General features: G+C 36.5%; 1 pseudogene; it reads right to left on the reverse strand.

Annotated features, from left to right (window-relative positions):
* Positions 1–5,025: 5,025 nt before the first annotated feature.
* On the reverse strand, positions 5,026–13,633 carry LOC144457663 (protein DEPP-like; annotated as a pseudogene).
* Between the last annotated feature and the right edge of the window lie 10,646 nt (positions 13,634–24,279).

The raw sequence follows: 24,279 nt of genomic DNA on the forward strand, positions 1-24,279 counted from the left end.
GATGCTATAATTGCTATATAGTAGAAATATATGGAATATGATACCCTCAAATGCATTACAACAGGGCAAAGTGAAAATGTGGGGAAAATTCATAGGCTACCTCCCCAAAAAACTCTCTAAATTGCAGACATCCAAAAATATCATAACTAAAGCTTACTTTCTAAGTCAAATAAAAAGTGTTGTAATCAACCAGAAACAAATTAAAGTACCAAGGAGAAACAGTAATGCTTATACCAGCTTAGGCTACAACCACTCTAAAGAAGAGAAAATCTTGTAATATATTTAAAGGCAGCAAATAACGGTTTACAAGCAAGAAAAAAAAAACATAACAAGCTAATGGAAAAATTCAAATAGGACATTGTTTGGAGCCCTTTACTGTGAGAGCAAACAATATTTTTATTAATTTCTCCTAAATTTCCTAGAGAGTTCCTCTCAGTTCCTGTTTCAAAATTTTCCATTTTCCTCAAAGACTTAATGCTGGCCTCTCCTCCCTTACTTCTACAATTACTTAGCTTCCTAATTTTCTAAGATTGAGGCAGGCTAATATAAATTAAGGACTTCCATCTGCCCTTCACCTCTTCCTGTCTCCAGACTTTTTCTTTCATCATACTTTTCAGTGTCAGGTTTCTCTTGTTCTCCAATATCCTCTCTCCACTCTCATAATTTTTTCTTTCCTACTCCTATTCCATTTCCTTTCCTATATCTCCAATCTCCCTTTCTCCTTTGCTTCTTCTTCACTCATAAATATATGTTTTGTGTGGTTATAGTTTACATACATATTTTATATCTGTATCCATACCTATATTTGTATCTATGTCTATCTATTCCATCTAAATCTATATGCTTATGCCTATATCTATGTCACCTATGTCTATCTTTACATTACCTTGAACAAATCCTTTACTCAGATGTAAAGTAACAATTCTATCTCAATCTCTTCTCTCAAGCTTCTCAATATCCTGGCCTTCTTCAGATGCTTCTATTTCTTCTTCAACCTATCCATTACTTTTATGTTACCTTGTGACATAGTTTACATATTTAACACTGCTGAAGATATAAATAAGACTTTATTGTTTTTTTTTTTACCAATAGCCTTTTCTCTTTTTATTCTATGTGACATGTGTGGCATTTGGTACCAAAAATCACCCTTTAATTATTGAAAGTTTCTTTTACTTGGCTTCCATAAAATTATTGTGATATGCCCATAGTAAGCTGATATTAAAGGGTTACAGAATCATAGATTCATAACTGGAAAAAAATCTCCTAGCAATTATCTAGGCTAACTCCCTTATTTTATAGATCAAGAAACTGAAGCAGAAAAGTTATATGGTTTCCCAAAGGCCATATGGGTAAGGTAGTAAGTAGGCATATCTAGAATATGAATCCAGGTCCTTTTATTCAAAATCTAGCATTTGCCTATAGTAACTGCTTTCATTTGACTAGTGGTACCTCTAGATAGTATTAAGCTGCAAAGCTAATAAATGCAAGGACATCCTACTCCACAGTTATTGAGATCACATAAAAAAGATACTTGCTTATTTATATAACAAAAATTATTGCTAAACTGAAATGAACTAATAAGCTTTTAAAATGTAATTTTAGAAATACTCCAAAAATATAAAAATAAAGCCTTTTAAAATATAATGGATGTACTTAGTCTTATTTCTGGAAATTCAGTATGGTATAATGGAATAGGCATTTCATTCAGAGTCAAGAAAGATAGAATCATACTTTGAGAGTTGAAATAGACATTGGAGGCCTTCAAACCCAACTCCCGCATTTTATAGATGAGGAAACTGGGGCTCAAAGAGATTAAGTGGCTTTTCCCAGGTTCATAATGACCATAAGAATCTGAAATAATCTTTAAACAACTCTTTCTGACTCCAAGTCTAATATTCTACCCAGTACACCTTAATGCCTCATGTCACTCAGTTTTTGACCTTAGACAAGTCGTTAAATTTTTATTTTTCCAGTGTTAAACATTAGGTAATAATAAATGCCCCTGACTCTAACAGGGCTGTTAAATCAAATGAGAGCTTTTGTAAAGTAGCATGATTTGTCATATATCATTATTATTATATTTTAAAATTGTGATCATTATTTGATTATCTTTTTCAGTCTTTATCTCTATCTCTTTTTGCCTATTCTTGACTGATAAGCAGGCCACATTCTGGTATTGAAATGTCACATTAACAGACACTTTGAGTTATGAGCAGTTTATATAGCTCAGCCATCCCTACTGAATTTATCAGGTTGAGACTTTGTTTCTCAAAGTAGTCACCCTCTGTATAGGTTTATGCCTTCTTGCTCTGTCCTCTCCCACCTCTGGATCCCCTTACCTCCATACGTAGAAGTAGCTTTCTCCAAACTTTCATTTTTTTCACCTATTTCTCTCAAAGGTACTAATATTCTTCGAAGTCTTCAGCTTTATAATCTCATTCTTATATAATTGTTCACTTTCCTGCATCTCACATGTCCAGTTAGCTCCTGAGTCTTGGCACTTCTACCTCCACAACATCTCACACATATATTTACTTCTGTGCACTCATAGCACCATTACCTTAGTTTGGGAGCCTCATTCCTTCTCACACACATTTGTGCAAAAACCTTCTAACTGGACTTCCTGGCTTGAGTTTTTCCTCTCTTTTATCCACCCTGAGCTACCAAACTGATATTTCTAAAGCACAGATCTAATAATCAAATACAGCCTCAGACATTTAATAGCAATGTGATCCTGGGCAAGTGACTTAACCCATTTGTTTCATCGTTTGTAAAATAAAGATAATAATAGCACCTACATGTCTGGGGTGGTTGTGAGGATCAAATGAGATCATACATGTGAAGCACTTAGAACAATGCCTGGCACATAGTAAACACTATATAAGTGTTAGCAACAACAATAACAGCAACAACAACAAACAACAACAAAGAAACAGTTTTTTTTGTTGTTGTTAAAGAATCCCCACTAATTTCAAATGCATTTCACATCTAAAATGCACTTATCTCTTTGGCATTTAAAACACTTCACGAACTGGCTCTGTCCCTATTCTCCTAGGTTTGTGGCAAGATGTAAGGTATGTTCAGGGAACACCAGTACCTCTGTTGTGAGGTTACTGAGCCCTTTTCAGGGCTACTTTATGCCTTTGGTGTCCACCTGTTCCACCTCACCTGTGGCTCCAAGAAGCTGTAGCATGCATAGTGGCCACTCTTGTAAATCATTTCAGCAGATGGGCTAAACCAAGTTGAGGGTAACTGAGGGGTTTCAAATCCCTCAGTCAGTTGGGGAAGGTGTCTTACCCAAGCATGTGAAGACTTCCCTTAGTGGAATGGATAGATGGGAATAATTTATTCCAATGGCCATGAAGGTGGCTGAAGCAGGTGCTGTGGAGTGCTTCCTTAGGGTATGGTTACACATTGAGGATGCCAAGGTGATAGCATCTTGAGCCATCGCCAGGATTCTTGACTCTGTCCTGCCACTGGACAGTGATGACTCTGGAGGAGAGAGTGAGGTTGACAACTTCATGGACTCTGCCTCACTTAAATCCAGTTTATGTGTGAATCAAAAGACATCACCCATATCATTTTACCATCCTCTACTGCAGAGAGTGCAACTTCTATGGGCTGGTGATGTTGTCTGAATGCAAAATGTATGTTTGCCAAAAATATTACTTTATGGAGAACTTACACAGGGCAAGTGGTCACATGGTGGTCAGAAGAAGCAATACCAGGACTCTTTCAAGCTCTCTCTCTTAAGAATTTTGAATTGATTGTGTGACATGGGAGACGCTGGCACAGAACCACTCAAAATGGTGTGCCCTCATCAGAGAACGCACTGTACTCTATGAACAAAGCAGAATTGAAGTAGCCCAAAGAAATGTGAGATGCACAATTTTAGAGAATCCACCCCAATTGCTCACTTGGACTTTTCGTGCCTGACCAGTGGTAGAACATTCCAAGCTTGTGCTGGTCTGATAAGCCATAGTCAGACACACTGTAACATGACTCAAGCATAATGATATCATTTTGGTTCTCATTGAGAATGAAGGACAACAGCCAAGATTTATGGCACATTGCTCCTCTTCCTGTGAATACAGGAGTCCTGTGTTCCAGACAGACTAGCCTATTATCATTTCCCATCTTTCTCTGCCTTTGTACAGGCTATTCCAGAAGCCTGGAATACACTCCCTCCTTGCTTATACCTTATAGAATTCTTAGCTTCCACCAGGGCTCAAGCTCAAATAACACCTATAAAAAAGGTTTGCCTTATTGGCCCAGTTGCTAATATCTTCTTTATCAAATTACTTTGTATGTATAGACATACATCTTTAACTGCATATATTTATACAAAGTAATTTCATATGTATGGAGAGAGAGAGAATTTACTTACATGTACTCGGTTCCTTCCCACTAAAATATAGAAGCTCCTTCAGGACAAAACCAAGTTGTCTTTGTATCTCTTTTATCTTTGTATCCATGGTCTCTGGGATAGAGTAGGCTCTTAATAAAATGCTTGTCAATTTTAAACGAATTGTTAAAATGATTCTCTTTTTTCAAGATCCAGCTTAGGTACCACTCCTCCGTGAAGCCCTTCCTGAATGAATAAAAAAAATAATTATTAAGCTATTACTATTTGATCAGTACTGTTTAAGCCTTGTGAATACAAGTACAAAAGTGAGACAAAAGCTACAAGTGATAGCTTCTCAATCTTTATAATTTATTGACATCATCTGTTTTTATATATCCTTTGTCTCAAAATAAATCCTTTGCCTGTATCCCCACCCAGAAAGCCATTTCCCATAAAAAAGAATAGCAGATAAAGTCATATAAATAATTAACAAATCAGCTGTATCAGAGAGTACTTTCAATGTTCTACACTCAAAGTCTTCCATGTCTCTTTGAAGGGGGAAAGAGAGATGCATTTTAGCATATGTTTTTGCTATTTACAGAAGATTTTATTTGTGGCTTCACAGTTCATTAATGACCGGAAGATTTGTTAAAAAAAAAAAAGTCAGGGGATTCTGATCCCTAGTGGGGAATTCTGGAATATTCTAGATCAGTGCTCAACAAGGAGGGCTAAGTTCTCTCCCAAACCTCACTCATTTGCTCAACAGTTTTTTTCAGGGGACCCTCAGGGACCTGTGCTTCACATGCTCTGTCACTGCAGGTGACCTCGGACTTTCCTGTTTCATTCCATTTATATTAAGGTGAGGGGTCAGTGGTAAGCCAATACTCCTCAAGGCATCCTTCTGGCTCTGTTACTTTGGTTGGGATTCCTCAAAATTTCAGTCTAGGGGTTGATATTGTTTCCCAGAGTCAGTGTAGGGTGTTGACAGTGATGTCCTGCAGGGATGAGGTCAGGTTTGACTTTTCACTGTGTGAAGCTGAGGCCACATCATTTAAGGGCTTCCCTCTAAGACTGCGTGGCTTTTGTGGCCTATTGTATGGGAGATGTTGAGCATTATCAAGCACAGAAGTGGGCTGGACTAGCTGACTGATGGATTCCATGTAGTTATAAAGGTTCTGTGATGAGAAAAGATCACTTTAGTGACAGGCTTGTTCATTTTATTGATATAGTATTCAATGCCATTTTTTTCCTTTCCATTCATAGTAGTATGAGAATTACTTGGGTTATATAATAATTTTAATGTTTTTTTTTGTGACAACAACGGGCACATGTATGTGTGTCTTTTTTTTTTCTGTCCCCTCCATTTTGTTATTGACAATTAAGGTCACACATTCTTACCTATCTTCTTCCTCAACACTTCCCTTTTCTACTTTCCCCTATTTTGCAGTTTAGTCTCACGCAAAAAAACATTGATTCATTTGTAAGCATGCTATTTGTTAGATTTAGTCTCTGATGATTCAAGTAATGATACTAAAGTGACTCAGGATAAATGACCTTGACAAGATCATGCTAGACCGAAATGGTTTTTCCATCTTTAGTTATTTCTATGAATTGAGTGATAGCATTGTTGGATTGTTCTATTTTTTATGTTTTAATTATGCTTCTTCAGCTTCCAATCATAGACCCTAGGTCTCCAGAAAGCTAAATTGTTTTTCATCCTTGCCTACTATGTTCCCAACATTGTTCTGTGAATAAAGTCAGTCCTTAATAAACATTTTATTAATTTGAATTGAATTTTTGAGGTAATTCCCCTATCCATTTCACTTTTCCGTTTTATAAGAGAGGCATAAAATTTCACTGTGATTCTAAATCAGTTGCTAAGTGTGACTCAAAATGACTCATTTACCCAACTTTTTTCAAAGAAGACAGACTGCTTTACAGTAAAAACTAACATATGCTAAGCAAAGATAACCTATCACTGTAACAAATATAACAGTTTTGTTTTTAATGCAGTGTAGTGTCCTTTGTAAAGGACACTGTTTAAGAAACCCAGTTTTTGAAAATCTCTGTGATTAGTTTCCAGAAAACTATACTATCCTACTCTCCTCCCTGCCTCTATGTTCTTTCTTCTATTTCTTTTTTGTTAGCTCTTCATTATTCTCCTCTCTAACTTAGGTATTCTTCAAAGGCAAATGTACAATCTTACATTCTCTTCCTATACTCTTAGCTGTTCTCATGGTTTCAGCTAACATCAATACATGATTGGATTTTTTTACTCAATTACATGAACTTTACCTATCCTGAATTCCAGCCCCAAATATTCCATGGTTGAGGATTTTTCTTCTTTAATCTCCTATAAGCTCAAACTTAGCATGTCCAAACCATGCTATCATTCATGGAAGAAGAATAAACTTACTCAGAAAAATACATTATGAGGCAGAGCCAAGATGGTGCAGGAAAAGCAGTGACTTGCTTGAGCTCTCCTCCAAACCCCTCCAAATGCCTGTAAAAAAATGGCTGTAAGCAAATTCTAAAGCAGCAGAACCCACAAAAACACAGAGTGAAACAAATTTCCAGCCCAAGACAACCTGGATGGTTGATCATAAAGGTATATCGCTCCTGGTGGGCAGAGGAGCACAGTGCAGCATGGGCATGCAAACAAAACAGGCCTCAGCAAACCTGGTGTTGGCCTCAGAGGACTGAATCACAGGCAGCTGTGGTGGTTTCCAGATTTCTCAACCCATGAAGACCAAAGACAACTTAGAAGGTCAGTGGGAAAATTCTGTGACTGTGGTGAGAGAGAAGGTTGGTCCCAGCCCCAGTCCCCAATTGTGGCCCCAAGGAAGAGGATGCTTCCAGAGATTCTGGCCTGAGGACTGATGGGGAATTGGGTGGCTGATCAGAGGGTATTGCAGGGATCTTTCTCCTGGTGCAGGATTCTCTTGCTTTGCCCATGCTTGGATTTGGGTCACAAATATGGGTGATGGTCCTGGGGTGAGGAGGAGTGCTGGAGTGGTGAAGCTTGCAGTGGTGATGAAAAATAAATCCTCCTCACAGTTCCAAGGCAGAAAAGAGTGCTTTTGGTCACTCATAGATCAGAGCACAGGCCAGGAAAGAAGTAAACACCTCACCCATTATCATACCACCTTGGAGAAATTGAAAATTTACAGGTCCCTAGAAGTATCTCTGAAAACAGCTGCATAAAACCCCCAAAGTTTGACACAATACATTCTCCACACTGGAAGCAGACCCCTACCTTAACAAAGAGTTTAAAATTCAAGTAATTGGCTGGGATCATGAAGAAAAAAAGGCTCAAAACAGATCAGACCATAGAATCTTTCTTTGTTAACAAAGAAGATCAAAACATACAACCAAAAGAAGACAACAAAGCCAAAGCTCCTACGTGCAAAGCCTCCAAGAAAAATACGAATTGGTCCCAGCCCATGGAAGAGCTCAAACAGGATTTTGAGAAGCAAGTAAGAGAAGTATAGGGAAAACTGGGGAAAGAAATGAGAGTGATGCAAGAAAATCATGAAAAGCAAGTCAACACCTTACTAAAGGAGACCAAAAAAAAAAATACTGACTATAATAGCACCTTAAAAATAGCCTGACCCAAATGGCAAAAGAGGTCCAAAAAGCCAATGAGGAGAAGAATGCCATAAAAAACAAAATTAGCCAAATGGAAAAGGAAGTCCAGAAGATTACTGAAGAAAATATTTCCTTAAAAATTAGAATGGAGCAATTAGAAGCTAGTGACTTTATGAGAAATCAAGACAATGTAAAACAAATCCAAAAGAATGAAAAATTAGAAAACAATGTGAAGTATCTCAATGGAAAAACAACTGACTTAGAAAATAGATCCAGGACAGAGAATTTAAAAATTATTAAACTATCTGAAAGCCATGATCAAAAAAAGAGCCTAGAAATCATCTTTCAAGAAATTATCAAGAAAAACTTCCCTGATATTTTAGAAACAGAGGGCAAAATAGAAATTGAAAGAATCTGCTGATCATCTCTTGAAAGAGATCCCTAAAGGAAAACTCCTAGGAATATTATAGCCAAATTCCGGAGTTACCAGGTCAAGGAGAAAATATTGCAAGCAGACAGAAAGAAACAATTCAAGTATTGTGGAAACACAATCAGGATAATGCAAGATTTAGCAGCTTCTACAGTAAGGGACTGGAGGGTATAAAATACAATATTCCAAAGGGCAAAGGATATAGCATAACAACCAAGAATCACCAGCAAAACTGAATACAATTCTTCATGGGAAAAATGGTCATTTAGTGAAATAGGGGACTTTCAAGAATTCTTGATGAAAAGACCTGAGCTGAATAGAAACACTGAGTTTCAAATACAAGACTCAAGTGAAACATGGAAAGGTAAACAGAAAAGAGAAATCATAAGAGACTTATTAAGGTTGAACTGTTTACATTCCTGCATGGAAAGATGGTATTTGTAACTCATGAGACCTTTGTCAGTATTACGGTAGTTGGAGGGAAAAATTGTATGTTTAGATAGATAGATAGATAGATAGATAGATAGATAGATAGATAGATAGATAGATAGATAGATAGATGGATGGATGGATGGATGGATGGATGGATAGATAGATAGATAGATAGATAGATAGATAGATAGATAGATAGATAGATAGATAGATAGATAGACAGAGGACACAGAGTGAGTTGAAGATGAAGGAGTGATATCTGAAGAGTAAAATTAAGGAATGAGAAAGGATTATACTGGGAGAAGTAGAATTGGGTAAATTATCTCACATAAAACAGACAAGAAAAGGCTTTTACAGTGAAGTGAAAACAGGGGAAGGTGAGAGGGAATGAGTGAATCTTATTTTCATAGGATTTGGCTTAAGAAGGGAATAACATACACACTCAATTGGGTATAGAAATCTATCTTACCCTACAGGAAAATGTGGGGTGGGAGGAGGGGACAAGACAGCAAGGAGATGATAGAGGGGAGGGCAGATTGGGGGAGGGGGTATTCAGAAACTAATACTTCTGAGGAGGGACAGGGTCAAAAGAAAGAATAGAATAAATGGGGGCTGGATAAGGTGAAGGGAAATATACTTAGTTTTTAACAACACAACTACTATGGAAGTATTTTGCATGACTATACATATATAACCTGAAAAAAAAGAAAGTGTGTGATAAATACATAAGGGGTGTATATGAGATTAGATGAAAAAGAAATCACTTGCATCTGGGGAATCAGAGAAGGCTTCATTGAGGGTTTGTTTTTGAACTTTCAAAACATGAGCAGCACCTGGAAAGAAGGAAATTGAGAAAACCCAAATGAGGTCATAAAGTGTAGGATGTGATTGAAACAGCTGAACAACAACAGTCTCATTGTTACAGAGAAGTCATGGAGGATGAGACCTAAGGAAAAGTCACTGTTTTGACTGATATCTTTGAATAGTTCATCATTTTCCACTAGAAGCATTTTCTTTTAGCAACTTTCATGTAAGTAAGTTCACTGACTGAGAGCTTGCAGGGAAATTGTTTGTCTAGTCTAACCCTCTTTCTCCCAGAGTTCATGACATTCAATGGTCCATTGACTCCATTGTAGTGGAAGGATCCTCTCCTTATTTGTAAAAGAAATTTCCTATAACTTGTAAGCCTATATTTCTAAGATGTGTGTGGAGCAAACATAACTGAAAAAAGCTGTCAGTGATTCATTGTTCACTGAGTAAGATGGTTATCTCAGTTTGTTAAGCCAATGAGCTGAGATCCTGGGAAAGTCCAGTAGGGACAGGGAATCTGACAGGGAAAATGAAGTTAGTCTATCTCCATGCATGCTATGATTACCAGGGTAAAACAGAATCAGGAAGGGTCCTGATGGTAGCCTGGGATACATGACTTGATTATAGAAGGGCACCTAGAAACCACCCTAGGGAAACAGAGACAACAACTCTAACATAAAAAATAAAAAACAAACAAAAAACCTAAAGTTGACATTGTATCTTCTTCATAGACACCTAACGAATTTGTGTTAGACAAAATATCCTCTCAGCTCTTTGAGGGCAGAGACTGTTCGACATTTGTATCTCCAGTATTTAACACAATTCCTAGCATATGCCAGTTGGTTAATCAAAAAGAAAATGTTATATGAAACTGTGAACTTACATTCCCTACAATTTTTAAATGCATATCTTAAATTTCACATGATGGTGTCTGTGTCCTCCCCAGAACATTCTATACTTCTTAGCCCTACTTTTTATCAGTAAGTTATCATCAGTAATATGCTGCAAGTTGCTTATGTCAACCATGAATCTTTACATTTCCTGTGGCTTCCTTACAATTTTGATGCTTCAGAGACCATGATGTTCCATGATTTGCCGTCAGACAGTAGTAATGGGAGAATACTATAATTTAACACCTGGACTTTGTTGGTACAGAACATTTTGTGAAGATTGACAGTGCTTGGCAGTTTTCCAAATGCAATCCAGCCTGTTCAATTCAATTTAGGGCCCAGTTCATTGTCTTTCTTCAGTGAATGCTCAAGATGTGTGTACTAATGGAATAAATTAATGGACTCCATTGAAGAGCATATTATAAGATGAGCCATATGCACTCTTTATGTGTTTTTTTTCCTATTCTAGTGATCATTAAGCTTAGGTCTTTTGAATAATTAGTATTTTTAATGAAAGTGAGGAATTTGCATGATGTAGTTTTTCAATAAGATGCATGTTTGATAGTTTTTCAAGGAAATTCATTATGTTATGCAAGTTAGCTTATTTCACTCAGTTCCATTATAATAAGAATGCCTCATTTCAATAGTTCTTCACCTCCTCCTTTACTCCTCTTGGCCCTCTTGAATCCTTTTCTTTATTGCCCTTTCTCCATAACAATCCTGTTAAATAGGTAGTGCAGTCATTGTTTGACCCAATTGTATAGATAATGGTGCTAAGGCTTACTCTGGAAATGAGGATTCCCACCCTCTACCCCCATCAGTGTTTCACAGACAGTAACTGTTAGAACTGAAGTTTGAACCCAGGTCTTCTGACATCAAGGCAAGCAGATATTTCTGCTACAGAACACTATCTCTAATTCAATTATGACTTGTGGGTAGAAAACTCAAGAGGAGTCAGATTAAAAAGGAGATGTAGCATAATTCATAAGAAATCAACATAAATCACCTATCATGAAATTCACTTGGCTAATAGGTGGCTAAAGAAAAATGAGATTAATATTGTTGTATGTCAAGGTAGCAGCCCATTTTATAATAGTTACAATAATAATTTTAATAATAAAATAGAAACTTACGGCATAATAAGGTTTACAAAGCACTTTACATTTATTATTTCATTTGATCCTCATTACAATCCCATGAGGTAAGTACTATAGTTCTTATTATCTCCATTTGACAGACAAGCAAAATTCATGCTGAGAAAGACTAAAGTAGTTTCCCAGGGTGGCATAGAAAGTCTGAAGCAGGATTCAAGGCCAGGTCTTCCTGACTCCAGAGACAACACTACTATACAATTCTGCCTCCATGTACTGTAAGGAAGTATCTATTAGTCTATTTGAATGTGGGCTATTGCTTCTAAATTGCAGTCTGTCCAGAATAACATTTCGGAAAAATATAGTTTTCAACCACTCTATTCTCCGTCAGCAAGGGAATATTTCTAGAGGATATGATTCATTTTTGCTCATGTATTCAATGTAAACACTGAAACAGGATAATAGAAACAGGTTGTACCCTTCAGGCAAAGTGGGAATAACTTTTCAATGCTTTCTAGAGAGGAAGAGAGAAAACAATTCAGGATTGATGGCTAGGATTTGGATATGTATCAACAATTAAGTATGACAAACATTAATGCAGAGAGAATCAAAGCAGAGATAGGAATAGAGAAGGAAAATGTAATAAATGTAAATAAAATTTTGTTTTTTGGCTTAGTCCCTGTAATGAAAAAGATTCTGTGACCTTCTGTATCTCCTTCTTATTATTCTGCCTCCCATATATAAAAACCTAATTACTTAAAGGGGGCACCATTGTGTCCTGGATAGCATACTTGGCTTGTGGACAAGAAACTTGGGCTCATATTCTACCTTTGACAGATTATTGGTGTGACTCATTCAAACTCTATGTGCAAGTTCCTATGATTTACCCATTATGGTATTGTGATATATGTTGGTGAAGGGACAAAAACAGATTTAATGTATATTCATGGTGTTCAAATATATTAAGTCAAGAAGTCAAAAAGCACCCATAAAGGACTTACTCTGTGGAGGCAGAGCTAAGCACTGGAGACAGAAATATAAGGAAAGATATTCCCTGCCCTCGAAGAGCTTACATTTTAATGTGGAGAAGACAAAAAAATTTAAAAAAAGATAAAAAGTGTGAGAAGATAAGGTATTCGCAGGAATCAGGGTGGAGAAAAAAGTCCAGATAGTCAGCAGCTGAGCACAGAGAGGAATGATAGAGTGAATATTGTTGGCCTGGACACTGTCCTCAAAATGGATGCTTTGGGAGGAACCTCATTCAGAGGAAGGATCCATGAGGGCACAGTGATATTCCAGGATGAGAAGGCTGCTTGGGGGAAGTAATCTGGTGTGAGAAGACTGCTAGACCATGTTGGAGAATGAAGTCCAGAGAGTCAGCACTGGAGCTCAGAGAGGAATTAAGAAGCATACATAAATCTCTTTAAATACAACAATTAAAGTTTGAGCATTAAGGAAAGCAGACTCATGGAACAAAGTTTGCTGTCTTCCAATCCTATTTCATGTAGGCCAAGAGTTGCTTACCTTCTTTTAGTGCCATGGACTGCTTTAGCAATCTGGTGAAGCTTGTGAATACCTTCTCAGAATATTTTACAATGCATAAAATAAAATATGTAGGATTAAAAAGTTAGTGAAAATAAAGATGTCTTTTTATTGCCCTGTAAATTTGTAGATCCTCTGAACTCTGTTAATAATCCCTGACGTAAATTATGTGGGTTATTAATTCTCTAGGAAGATTTGTAAAATGTAACAATTAAATCTCAGTGTATTATAAACATACAAAACCTGAAATCAAAATCAAAGAGACCTATTCATCTCATTGTCAGTGACTTTGTGTTGTTGGTATTTAAAAAATATATATGGGTAGAGATGTCTTGGGGATCAAATAATTTTAATCCTTGTTTGTTTATGCTCCATCAGCAACTCTAGCCACTGAGATGTGCCAGAGAACAAGAGTACATGTAATTGGGAAATTGCCTTACATGTGGCATAGCTGAATGCCAGTTGCCCACGAACCACCACCCCTGTACAGAAACAATTACGCCATGACTGGTCATCTACAATCAGATAATTCTTAAGCTAGAAATATTGACTTCGACTGTTCCAGCTCCCCCCTCCAAGTTCCTGCATTGAGGAAGTAGGTAGAATAGAGAATGTGATGTTCTGTGACTAAGAAACATATGGAAGAACTTGGCCCCTAAGAATGGCCACTCCAGTGTCTGGGAACTTTTCTGTAAATGATGATCATGATATTTGCCCTGCCTAAGTAGTATCATAGGCTCAAATACATGGATGTGGAAGGGAGAATAGAGGTTATCTAAGACATTATCCACATCTGACAGATGAAGAAACAGAGGCCCGGAAAGGGTAAGTGACTTGCTTATAGCTAGAAGCTATATAAGTACAGAGGCTTCTATGACTTTTGAAGGGTCCAGGTATGGAAATCCATGCCACAGTGTGTTAGATAATTAAGGATTTGAAACAGGCCCTCTGAGTTCAAGTTGAACATTCTTTATTCATTGCTTGCTTTAAAATGGTATATAAATATTAAATGCTGCTATTTTTATTTTCTATAGGATTCAGATGGCAGTAGTCACGGGACAAGTCACTATCCTATTAATACTCTTTTGTATTTTATGTTCTGTGAACTAGCATAGTATAATATATGATTATTTTTTAATTTTGTAATTAAATAAAAATAATAGTATGTAAACTGATCTTATTTAGACTCACTGAAAAAATCTTTGGAACAACTCCAGTAGCAGAAAGGGTGCTCATAGTTTTGATGTCTTCTGATAGATCTTTCTATTTTGAAAGCTTTTTGTTTCATAAAATTTGAAACTACGAAAATCCTGCATGCTGAAACATTGTTTTATTTTTTTAACAGATCAAATACTATGTTCTCACAACAGTGGGCAGATATTTTGTCTATGGTAATGCTCTGATTTCTGGGCAGTTTACTTTTTAAATCCTCAAGGATATTTTGGTATCTGTATTATTTATGTAGAAATTTCATCTTTTTCTTCTATAACTTTTTCTTGTATAACTGACCACTTCATCATGTCTTCTTAGATAGTTCCTCAGCATGAAAATTTGTGGCTTTCACAGATGTTAAATAGTTTATATGATCTCCTTTCATAATTTATATAAATTTATAAGTTTGGGCTCATTAAAGATAACCTTCCTAGAATTTTGGGTAGAACTAGCATGGTCCTTAACCTTTATCACAAACTCTTCCATTTTTTTGCAAACAATTTTATATGGCTCAGCCAATTGTTTAATGATTCTTTGTTAACATATTGTTGATTGAGTTCAAGGAGGTCTTGACACTCTTGTGTCTTGGCTATTTTATAAGTTCCATCTGGATTTAAAACACTGACCATTATCCTCAATAAATCTAGTATGGCATATATCTATTAAATTGTTAGCTTTTACTATTTCTCTGGAGTGAGGTGTGTTGATTCCAGAAGTATATCTGAAAGTTGTTAACCTGTTTATCATGTGCTCTTAAATCATCTATCAATATTTGTCCTTCCTGATGAGGAATGAGTCATCTTTTCATAGCTTCCCTAGGGAAATGGACCCTATGTATTATTAACATTGTATAAGTTTTTTTTAGGTAGTTTCAATATGTTACCACTTATTTTCCTATTCCAAGAGTGATAACACACTTAATAATAATAGCTCTTGAAGTTGTTATGTTGGCAGTATTTTTCTCTTTTAAAAATTTTAAAAATTTAAATTTTTTATTTTAATTAACTTATTTTGAATTATCAACAATCACTTCCATATGCTTTTGAGTTTTAAATTTTTCTCCCCCTCCCTCCTCACCTCTCTTCCCAAGATGGCACCCAATTTGATATAGGCTATACATATATATTCCTATTAAACATATTTTCACTTTAGTGATGCTGTAGGTAAGAAGTAGAATCAATAGGAGGAACCACCAGAAAGAGGAAACAAAACACAACAGAAGAAAAAAAATAGCAAATAGTATGCTTCGATCTGCATTCAAATTCCACAGTTCTTTCTTTGGATGTGGATAGCATTTTCCGTCATGAGGACTTTGGAGAAGTCTTAGATCCTTGTATTGCTGAGAAGGGTTAAGTCTATTGATATTATTCATCGCACAATGTGACTGTTACTGTGTACAACATTCTCCAGTTTCTACTCACTTCACTCAGCATCAGACTATACAAGTCTTTCAGGTTTTTCTGAAGTCAGCCTGTTCACCATTTCTTATTGCACAATAGTATTCCATTACATTCATATAGCACAACTTGTTCAGCCATTCCTCAATTGATGGGCATCCTCTCAATTTCCAATTCTTTGCCACCACAAAAGAGCTGCTATGAATACTTTTGTACATGTGGGCCTTTGTCCCATTTCTATGATCTCTCTGGGATATAGCCCTAGAAATGCTATTGCTGGGTCAAAGGGTATGCACATTTTGATAACCCTCTGGGCATAGTCCCAAATTGCTCTCCAAAATGGCTGAATCATTTCACAAGTCCACCAACAATGTATTAGTGTTCCAATTTTCCCACATCTTCAACATTTATCATTTTCCTGTTTTGTCATGTTGGCCAATCTGATAGGTGTGGTGTGGTACCTCAGAGTTGTTTTGATTTGCATTTCTCTAATCAATAGTGATTTAGAGCATTTTTTCATGTGACTTTAGATGGCTTTAATTTCTTCATCTGAGAACAGCTTGTTCATATCCTTTGACCATTTATCAGTTGGGGAATGACTTGAATTCTCACAAATTTGACTTCCTTCTCTATATATTTTAGAAATAAGGCTCTTATCAGAGAGACTAGTTGTAAAAATTCTTTCCCAATTTTCTATCTTCCTTCTAATCTTGCTTGCATTGACTTGTTTGTGCAAAAACTTTTCAATTTAATTTAATCAAAGTTATTCATTTTGCTTTTTGTAATGTTCTCTATCTCGTGTTTGGTCATGAATTCTTCTGATCTCCATAATTTTTTTAAATTAATTTATTTATTTTTAGTTTTCAACATTCACTTCCATATGATTTTGAGTTCCACATTTTCTTCCCATCTCGTCCCTCCCCCCACCCCAAGATAGCTTGAATTCTGAGTACGCCTTCGCCCAATCTGCCCTCCCTTCAATCTCTCCCCACTTTTCTCTTATGCCCTTCGCCTTCAATTTTTCCTGTAGGGCACAATAGATTTGTAGACCCGATTTCCTGTATATCTTATTTCCCAGTTGCATGTGAAAACAATTTTTTTAGACTTTGTTTTTAAAATTTTGGGTTTCAAATTTTCTCCCTTCCTCCTTCCCCATCCACCCTCATTGAGAAGGCAACCTACTCAATACGGATTATACATGTGTGGTCATGCAAAACACTTCCATAGTAGTCACGTTATGAAAAACTAAGTATATTTCCCTTCATCCTATCCAGCCCCCCATTTATTCTATTCTCTCTTTTGACCCTGCCCCTCCTTAGAAGTGTTTGCTTCTGATTACCCCTCCCCTCTATCATCCCCCTGCTCTCTTGTCTCCTTCCCCCCTAATTTTCCCATAGGGTAAGATAGATTTCCATACCCCATTGTGTATGTTATTTCCTCCTTAAGCCAAATCCTATGAGAATAAGATTCATTCATTCCCTCTCACCTTCTTCCATTTCCCCTACACTGTAAAAGCCTTTTCTTGTCTGTTTTATGGGAGATGATTTACCCTTCTACCTCTCCTTTTCTCCTCCCAGTATAATCCTCTCTTACCTCTTAATTTTATTCACCAAATATCATCCCTTTATCTTCAACTTACCCTGTGCCATCTATCTATCTATCTATCTATCTATCTATCTATCTATCTATCTATCTGTCTGTCTGTATGTCTATCTATATACATACATATAATTTTTCTCTCCAACTACTCTACTACTGGCAAAGGACTTGTGAATAAAAAATATCATCTTTCCATATGGAACGTAAACAGTTAATAAGTTAATAAGTCTCTTATGATTTCTCTTTCCTGTTTACCTCTTCATCTTTCTCTTGAGTCTTGTATCTGAAAAAATTTCCATCCAGCTCTAGTCTTTTCATCAAGAATGCGTAAAAGTCCTCTATTTCATGGAATGATCATTTTTTCCCCTGAAGGATTATGCTCAATTTTTCTGGGTAGGATATTCTTGGTTACAATCCTATTTGCTTTGCCCTCCAGAATATTATCCAAGCCGACCAGTCCCTTAATGTAGAAGCTGCTAAATCTTGTGTCATCCTGATTGTGCTTCCACAATACTTGAATTGTTTCTGTTTGCTTGCAACATTTTCTCCTTTACCTGGGAACTCTGGAATTTGGCTACAGTATTCCTAGGAGTTTTCCATTGGGGATCTCTTTCAGGTACTGATCAGTGGATTCTTTCCATTTCTATTTTGCCCTCTGGTTCTAAAATACTAGGGCGGTTTTCCTTGATAATTCCTTGAAAGATGATGTCTAGGCTCTTTTTTTTTGATCATGGCTTTCAGATAGTCAAATAATTTATAAATTCTCTTTCCTGGACCTATTTTCCAGGCCAGTTGATTTTCCAATGAAGTATTTCACATTGTTTTATGTTTTTTAGATTTTTTTGAATTTGTTTTACAGTGTCTTGATTTCTCATAAAGTCACTAGCTTCCAATTGTTCCATTCTAATTTTTAAGAAAGTATTTTCTTCAGTAAGTTTTGGACTTCTTTTGCATTTGGCCAATTTTACTTTTTCAGGCATTCTTCTCATTAGCTTTGTGGACCTCTTTTGCCATTTGGGTTAGGCTATTTTTAAGGTGTTTTCTCAAGTATTTTTGGGGGTCTCCTTTAGCAAGCTGTTGACTTGTTTTTCATGATTTTCTTGTATCAATCTCAGTTTTTCATCTACTTATCTTACTTGCTTCTCAAAATCCTTTTTGAGCTCTTCACTGGCCTATTCATATTTTTCCTGGAGGCATTGGATGTAGGACCATTGATTTTGTGGTCTTCTTCTAGTTTTATGTTTTGATCTTTTTTGTCACTAAAGTAAGATTCTATGGTCTGACTCTTTTTGTGCTGTTTGCTCATGATCCCAGCCAATTACTTGAGTTGTAAACTCTTTGTTAAGGTATGGGTCTGCTTCCAGTGTGGAGAATGTACTGTGCCAAGCTTTGGGGGTTTTTTTCAGCTGTTTTCAGTGATACTTCTAGGGATCTGTAAATTTTTAGTTCTTCCAACTTGCTACGATCAAGGGTGAGGTGTTTTACTCATTTCCTGGCTTGTGCTCTGGTCTATGAGTGACCGAAAGTACTCTTTCCTGTTTTGGAACTGTGAGAGGAGGTTCTCTCCACAGTCACTAGAAGCTCCATCATGCCAGCACTCTACTTTGCCCTAGGACCACTAGCCAGAATTGTGACCCAGATCCAAGAAAGGGCAAAACAAGAGATTCCTGCACCAGCAATGAGATCCCTTCAATCCTGCTGTGATCAGCCACTCAATTCCCCCTCTGTCTGTGTGGGCTGGAAGCTCCAGAAGCAGCCTCTGCCTTGGGGCCACACTGAGGAACTGGGGCTGGGACTCTATGCTTCTCTCTCACCATAGACACAGACTTTTCCTCGTGGCCTTCTGAGTTGTATTTGGCGTTCATGGGTTGAGATGTCTGGAAACTGTCACAGCTGCCTTGATTCAGTCCTCTGAGGCCTGCTCCAGGTTTGCTGAGGCCTGTGCACCCACGCTGAACCCTGTTCTTCACCTAGCCCGGTGTCATATACCTTTCTGATCAACCATCCAGGTTGTCTTAGGCTGGAAATTTTTTTATCTCTGTGGGTTCTCCTGCTTTAGAATTTGTTTAGAACCATTTTTATAGGTATTTAGAGGGGCTTGGGGGAGAGCTCAAGCAAGTCACTGCTTTTGCTCTGCCATCTTGGCTCTGGCCCTTCTCTATAAATTTGATAAGTAAACTATTCCTTGCTCTCCCAGTTTGCTTATAGCATCACCCTTTATTTCTAAAGCATGAACCCATTTTGACTTTATTTTGGTATATGGTGTGAGATTTTGATCTATGCCTAGTTTCAGCTGTATTCTTTTCCAATTTTCCCAGCAGTTTTAGTCAAAGAGGGAGTTCTTATCCCAGAAGCTGGGGTCTTTGGGTTTATCAAGTAATAGATTACTATAGTCATTGACTACTGTGTTTTGCATACTTAACCTATTCTACTGATCCACCACTCTATTTCTTAGCCAGTACCAAGTAGTTTTGATGGTTGCTGATTTATAATACAATTTAAGATCTGGAATGGCTAGGCCACCCTCCTCTGTATTTCTTTACATTTGTTCCCTTGATATTCTGGACATTTTGTTCTTCCAAATGAATCTTGTTATTAATTTTTTTAACCCTATAAAATATTTTTTGGTAGTTTGATTGGTATGGCACTGAATAAGTAAATTAGCTTAGGTAGGATAGTATTTTTCTTAAAAAATGTTTCCAAATTTATATGTTTGAATTATATGATTAACACATGAATGTGTAAATGATCAAAAGCTTTGTAAGAATCAGTAAGAATTATGCAGAGGACATAGTGCTTTTATAAAGCTTGTTGAATAATTATAAAATCAATAGTGAGTTGTTCTTTACACCCCTGGGATTTTTTGTCACATTTAAAAAATACTTTTTAACCATATTGTTTTCTCATATATATTTATAGTTTCTCTAAGAAACATCAGCTACAAATGTTTTGTATAAAGTACAGCATATAAACACGTAATTGTACTGCATTTGGAAGCACTTCTCTTTTCTGAATGAATACATTGCATTTGTGGAAACGCCAATAAGGATGTAGTCCTAAAAAAATATGCAAGGGGCCAACAAAGATGTTTGGTAAGCTCCAAACTTGTCATCTAGATATACTATTGCAAAATTCTAGAAGTTTGTGATGACATGAATGGAAGAGCCATGCTCTCGTATCTGTTGACTTCTTCCTGTCTATTTACTAATTGGTGAACTAACTGGGACTAAGTCAGACTTTGGATTGGCTGTTGAGGCAAAACTGAGACTGTATACCAAAAGTTCCAATGGAGAAATTTGCTTATTTCCTTCTGTTTGGTGACAGATTGCAAGAATGACTCTCTGAACTCTGAAGAAGCAATGGACAGCATGCCATTTCCCCATCTATATTGGACCATGAGGGCATATAGACTCTTTGGCAAGACTGTTTATGTGATGGGGCTACATCTTATCTTATTCCTTCCTTTGCTAAGGGACTTCTGTGATTTTGAAAGGTTCAGTGATGGAAATATTTATTGTAGCTGGCTAATTGCCAAGCCTGAAATGCCATTGCATCCCTGAGAAGTGACCTGATTGGCCAGCCTAATACTGAATCAACATAGAAGCCAAGATATAGTATCTTTCTTCAAGGGAATTATTTTTCCAGCGTCTTTGCTGCATTTGGAGGTTAATTTGTTTAAGTGAATGCCTTGTTATAACTTCATTAAGTTTGAGCCCATTCTCTCCAGAGACTGAGGTGATAGAGGGAAGAGTATGCCTCTAATTTATTGGGTTTCTGTTCTTGCATATCTTTTCAGTAAGTGTACATTTGCCAAAGCTAAATGATGTTCACTAGTCAGGTGACATTAGGTAAGTATTTTCTACTACTTTGTATTGTGGGACTATACACTAGAATGGAGGCTTGAGATGATTATGTTGAAGGAATCACATTATTCCTTCAGAGTTACCTCTAGATTCCTGACTTATAGCTTCTCACTGAAACTCAGACTTGCTACTCTTTTTTAAAAATTTTATTAATTTATTTTCATTTATCAACAATCACTTCCATATGCTTTTGAGTTGAAAATTTTTCTCTCCCTTCCTCTCCCCACCCTTCCCAAGACAGCGCACAATCTGATACAGGCTTTACATTTACATACCCATTAAAAGTATTTTCACATTTGTGAAATTGTAAGTAAAAATTAAAATCAATAGGAGGAACCACCAGAAAGATGAAACAAAACTCAACAGAAGGTAAAAATAAGTGATAGCGATTCGACTTCCATGGTTTCTTTGGATGTGGACAGCATTTTCCATCCCGAGACCTCTGTAGATGTCTTAGATCCTCGTAATGCTGAGAAGGGTTCAGGTTAACAACCTTAGACATTGCATAACGTGACTGTTATTGTGTACAATTCCCTCTTGGTTCTGCTCACTTCACTCAGCATCAGACCATATAAGTCTTTCCAGGTTTTTCTGAAGTCAGCCTGTTCATCATTTCTTATAGCACAATAGTATTCCATTACATTCATATACCACAACTTGCTCAGGCATTCCCCAATTGATGGGCATCCTCTCAATTTCCAATTCTTTGCCACCACAAAAAGAGCTGCTATGAATATTTTTGTACATGTGGGCCCTTTTCCCATTTGTTTGATCTCTTTGGGATATAGCCCTAGAAGTGCTATTGCTGAATCAAAGGGTATGCACATTTTTGTAGCCCTTTGGGCATAGTTCCAAATTGTTCTCCAAAATGGTTGGATCATTTCACAAGTCCACGAACAATGTATTAGTGTTCCAATTTTCCCACATCTTCTCCAACCTTTATCATTTTCCTGTTTTGTCATGTTGGCCAATCTGATAGGTGTGATGTGGTACCTCAGAGTTGTTTTGATTTGCATTTCTCTAATCAATAATGATTTAGAGCATTTTTTCATATGACTATAGATGGCTTTAATTTCTTCATCTGAGAACTGTCTGTTCATATTCTTTGACCATTTATCAATTGGGGAATGGCTTGTGTTCTCATAAATTTGTCTTAATTCTCTATGTATTTTAGAAATGAGGCCTTTATCAGAGAGACCGGTTGTAAAAATTCTTTCCCAATTTTCTACCTTCCTTCTAATCTTAGTTGCACTGGCTTTGTTTGTGCAGAAACTTTTCAATTTAATGTAATCAAAATTATCCATTTTGCTTTTCATAATATTCTCTATCTCCTGTTTGGTCATGAATTCTTCTGTTCTCCATAGATCTGATAGGTAAACTATTCCTTGTTCTCCCAGTTTACTTATGGTATCAGCCTTTATATCTAAGTCATGGACCCATTTTGACTTTATTTTGGTATATGGTGTGAGATTTGGGTCTATGCCTAGTTTCTGCGATACTCTTTTCCAGTTTTCCCAGCAGTTTTTTTCAAAGAGTAGGTTCTTATCCCAGAAGCTGGGGTCTTTGGGTTTATCAAATAATAGATTACTATAGTCATTGACTACTGTGTCTTGCATATTTAACCTATTCCACTGATCCACCTCCCTATTTCTTAGCCAGTACCAATCAGTTTTGATGATTGCTGCTTTATAATACAATTTAAGATCTGGAATGGCTACACCACCTTCCCCTGCATTTCTTTTCATTAGTTCCTTTGATATTCTGGACTTTTTGTTTTTCAAAATGAATCTTGTTATTATTTTTTTCTGACTCTATAAAATAATTTTTTGGTAGTTTGATTGGTATGGCACTACATAAGTAAATTAGCTTAGGTAGGATTGTCATTTTTATTGTATTAGCTCGGCCTACCCATGAGCAACTGATGTTTTTCCAATTATTTAGATCTGATTTTATTTGTGTGAAAAGTGTTTTGTAATTGTGTTCATAAAGTCCCTGGGTTTGTTTTGGTAGGTAGACTCCTAAATATTTTATAATGTACGGTAAGTTTAAATGGGATTTCTCTTTCTATCTCTTGCTGTTGGGCTTTGTTGGTAATATATAGAAATGCTGATGATTTATGTGGGTTTATTTTATAGCCTGCAACTTTGCTAAAATTGTTTATTATTTCAGGTAGTTTTTTACTTGATTCTCTAGGATTCTCTAAGTATATCATTATCAGACTTGCTTCTCTTGAGTATGAGCAGAGAAGGACCTGGATAAAAGTGTGTGTTAAATATTTCATATTCATGTGCTTTTCCAGTACCTAATTCTGATTAGTGTGTATCAAACCTGAGAGTCTGATGCCTCATAGCCAACTGTGGAAGAGGTTAGAGTGAAGATTGAAGTGGATGTTTAATTTGTGTTAGAAAGAAGCATATAATTTTATTGGTGGTTTAGTGGGATGCAGCTCATCCAAGCTCAACCATTTCCAGTGAGGCCTCAGCTTCTTCTCTGGAGACCACTGTTCTATAGAGTAGTTTAGGTAGATGTTAAATTATTTCAATAATTTATGTGTTTTATTATTTAATTATAGCTTGTTCATATTGAATTCATTTTTCATGTCAGTCTTAGAATTATTTTATTGAATTATTTCAATTTTAACTAACACTCATTTGCAAACATATTCATCCTTCCTGTCATTCAAAATAAGTCTTCCATTTTAATGAATTTTTTTTTATCAATTCTTTTCCAAGTCTGCTTGAACATAATTACATAGCATTCAGTTTTGTTTTATTGTTGTTTTCAGTTACATTATGATGGCATTCTGTACATTGTTTTCCTTTATAGTGGGTAGAAACTGGATTTTGCATTCTCTCCACTTTTCATCTACAATTCTGCCTGGTTTCAATGCCAAGGAACAAGATGCCCTCCTAGGATAAGATGATCATTTCAGATCTCATCACCATGCTGCTAACTCAACCTCGGATATTCAACACCTTCTCACCTCCGTCAGCCTCTTCTCCCCTCTGATTGGAGGACTAAAGGTTGTAGTATTACACCCCACACAAAGTTTTCTTTTATAGAGGGCAGAATATGGACTT

Source organism: Phascolarctos cinereus, unplaced genomic scaffold (genome assembly GCF_003287225.1).
Source record: "Phascolarctos cinereus isolate Bilbo 61053 unplaced genomic scaffold, phaCin_HiC Scaffold_5;HRSCAF=322, whole genome shotgun sequence".
Classification (NCBI taxonomy): Eukaryota; Metazoa; Chordata; class Mammalia; order Diprotodontia; family Phascolarctidae; genus Phascolarctos; species Phascolarctos cinereus.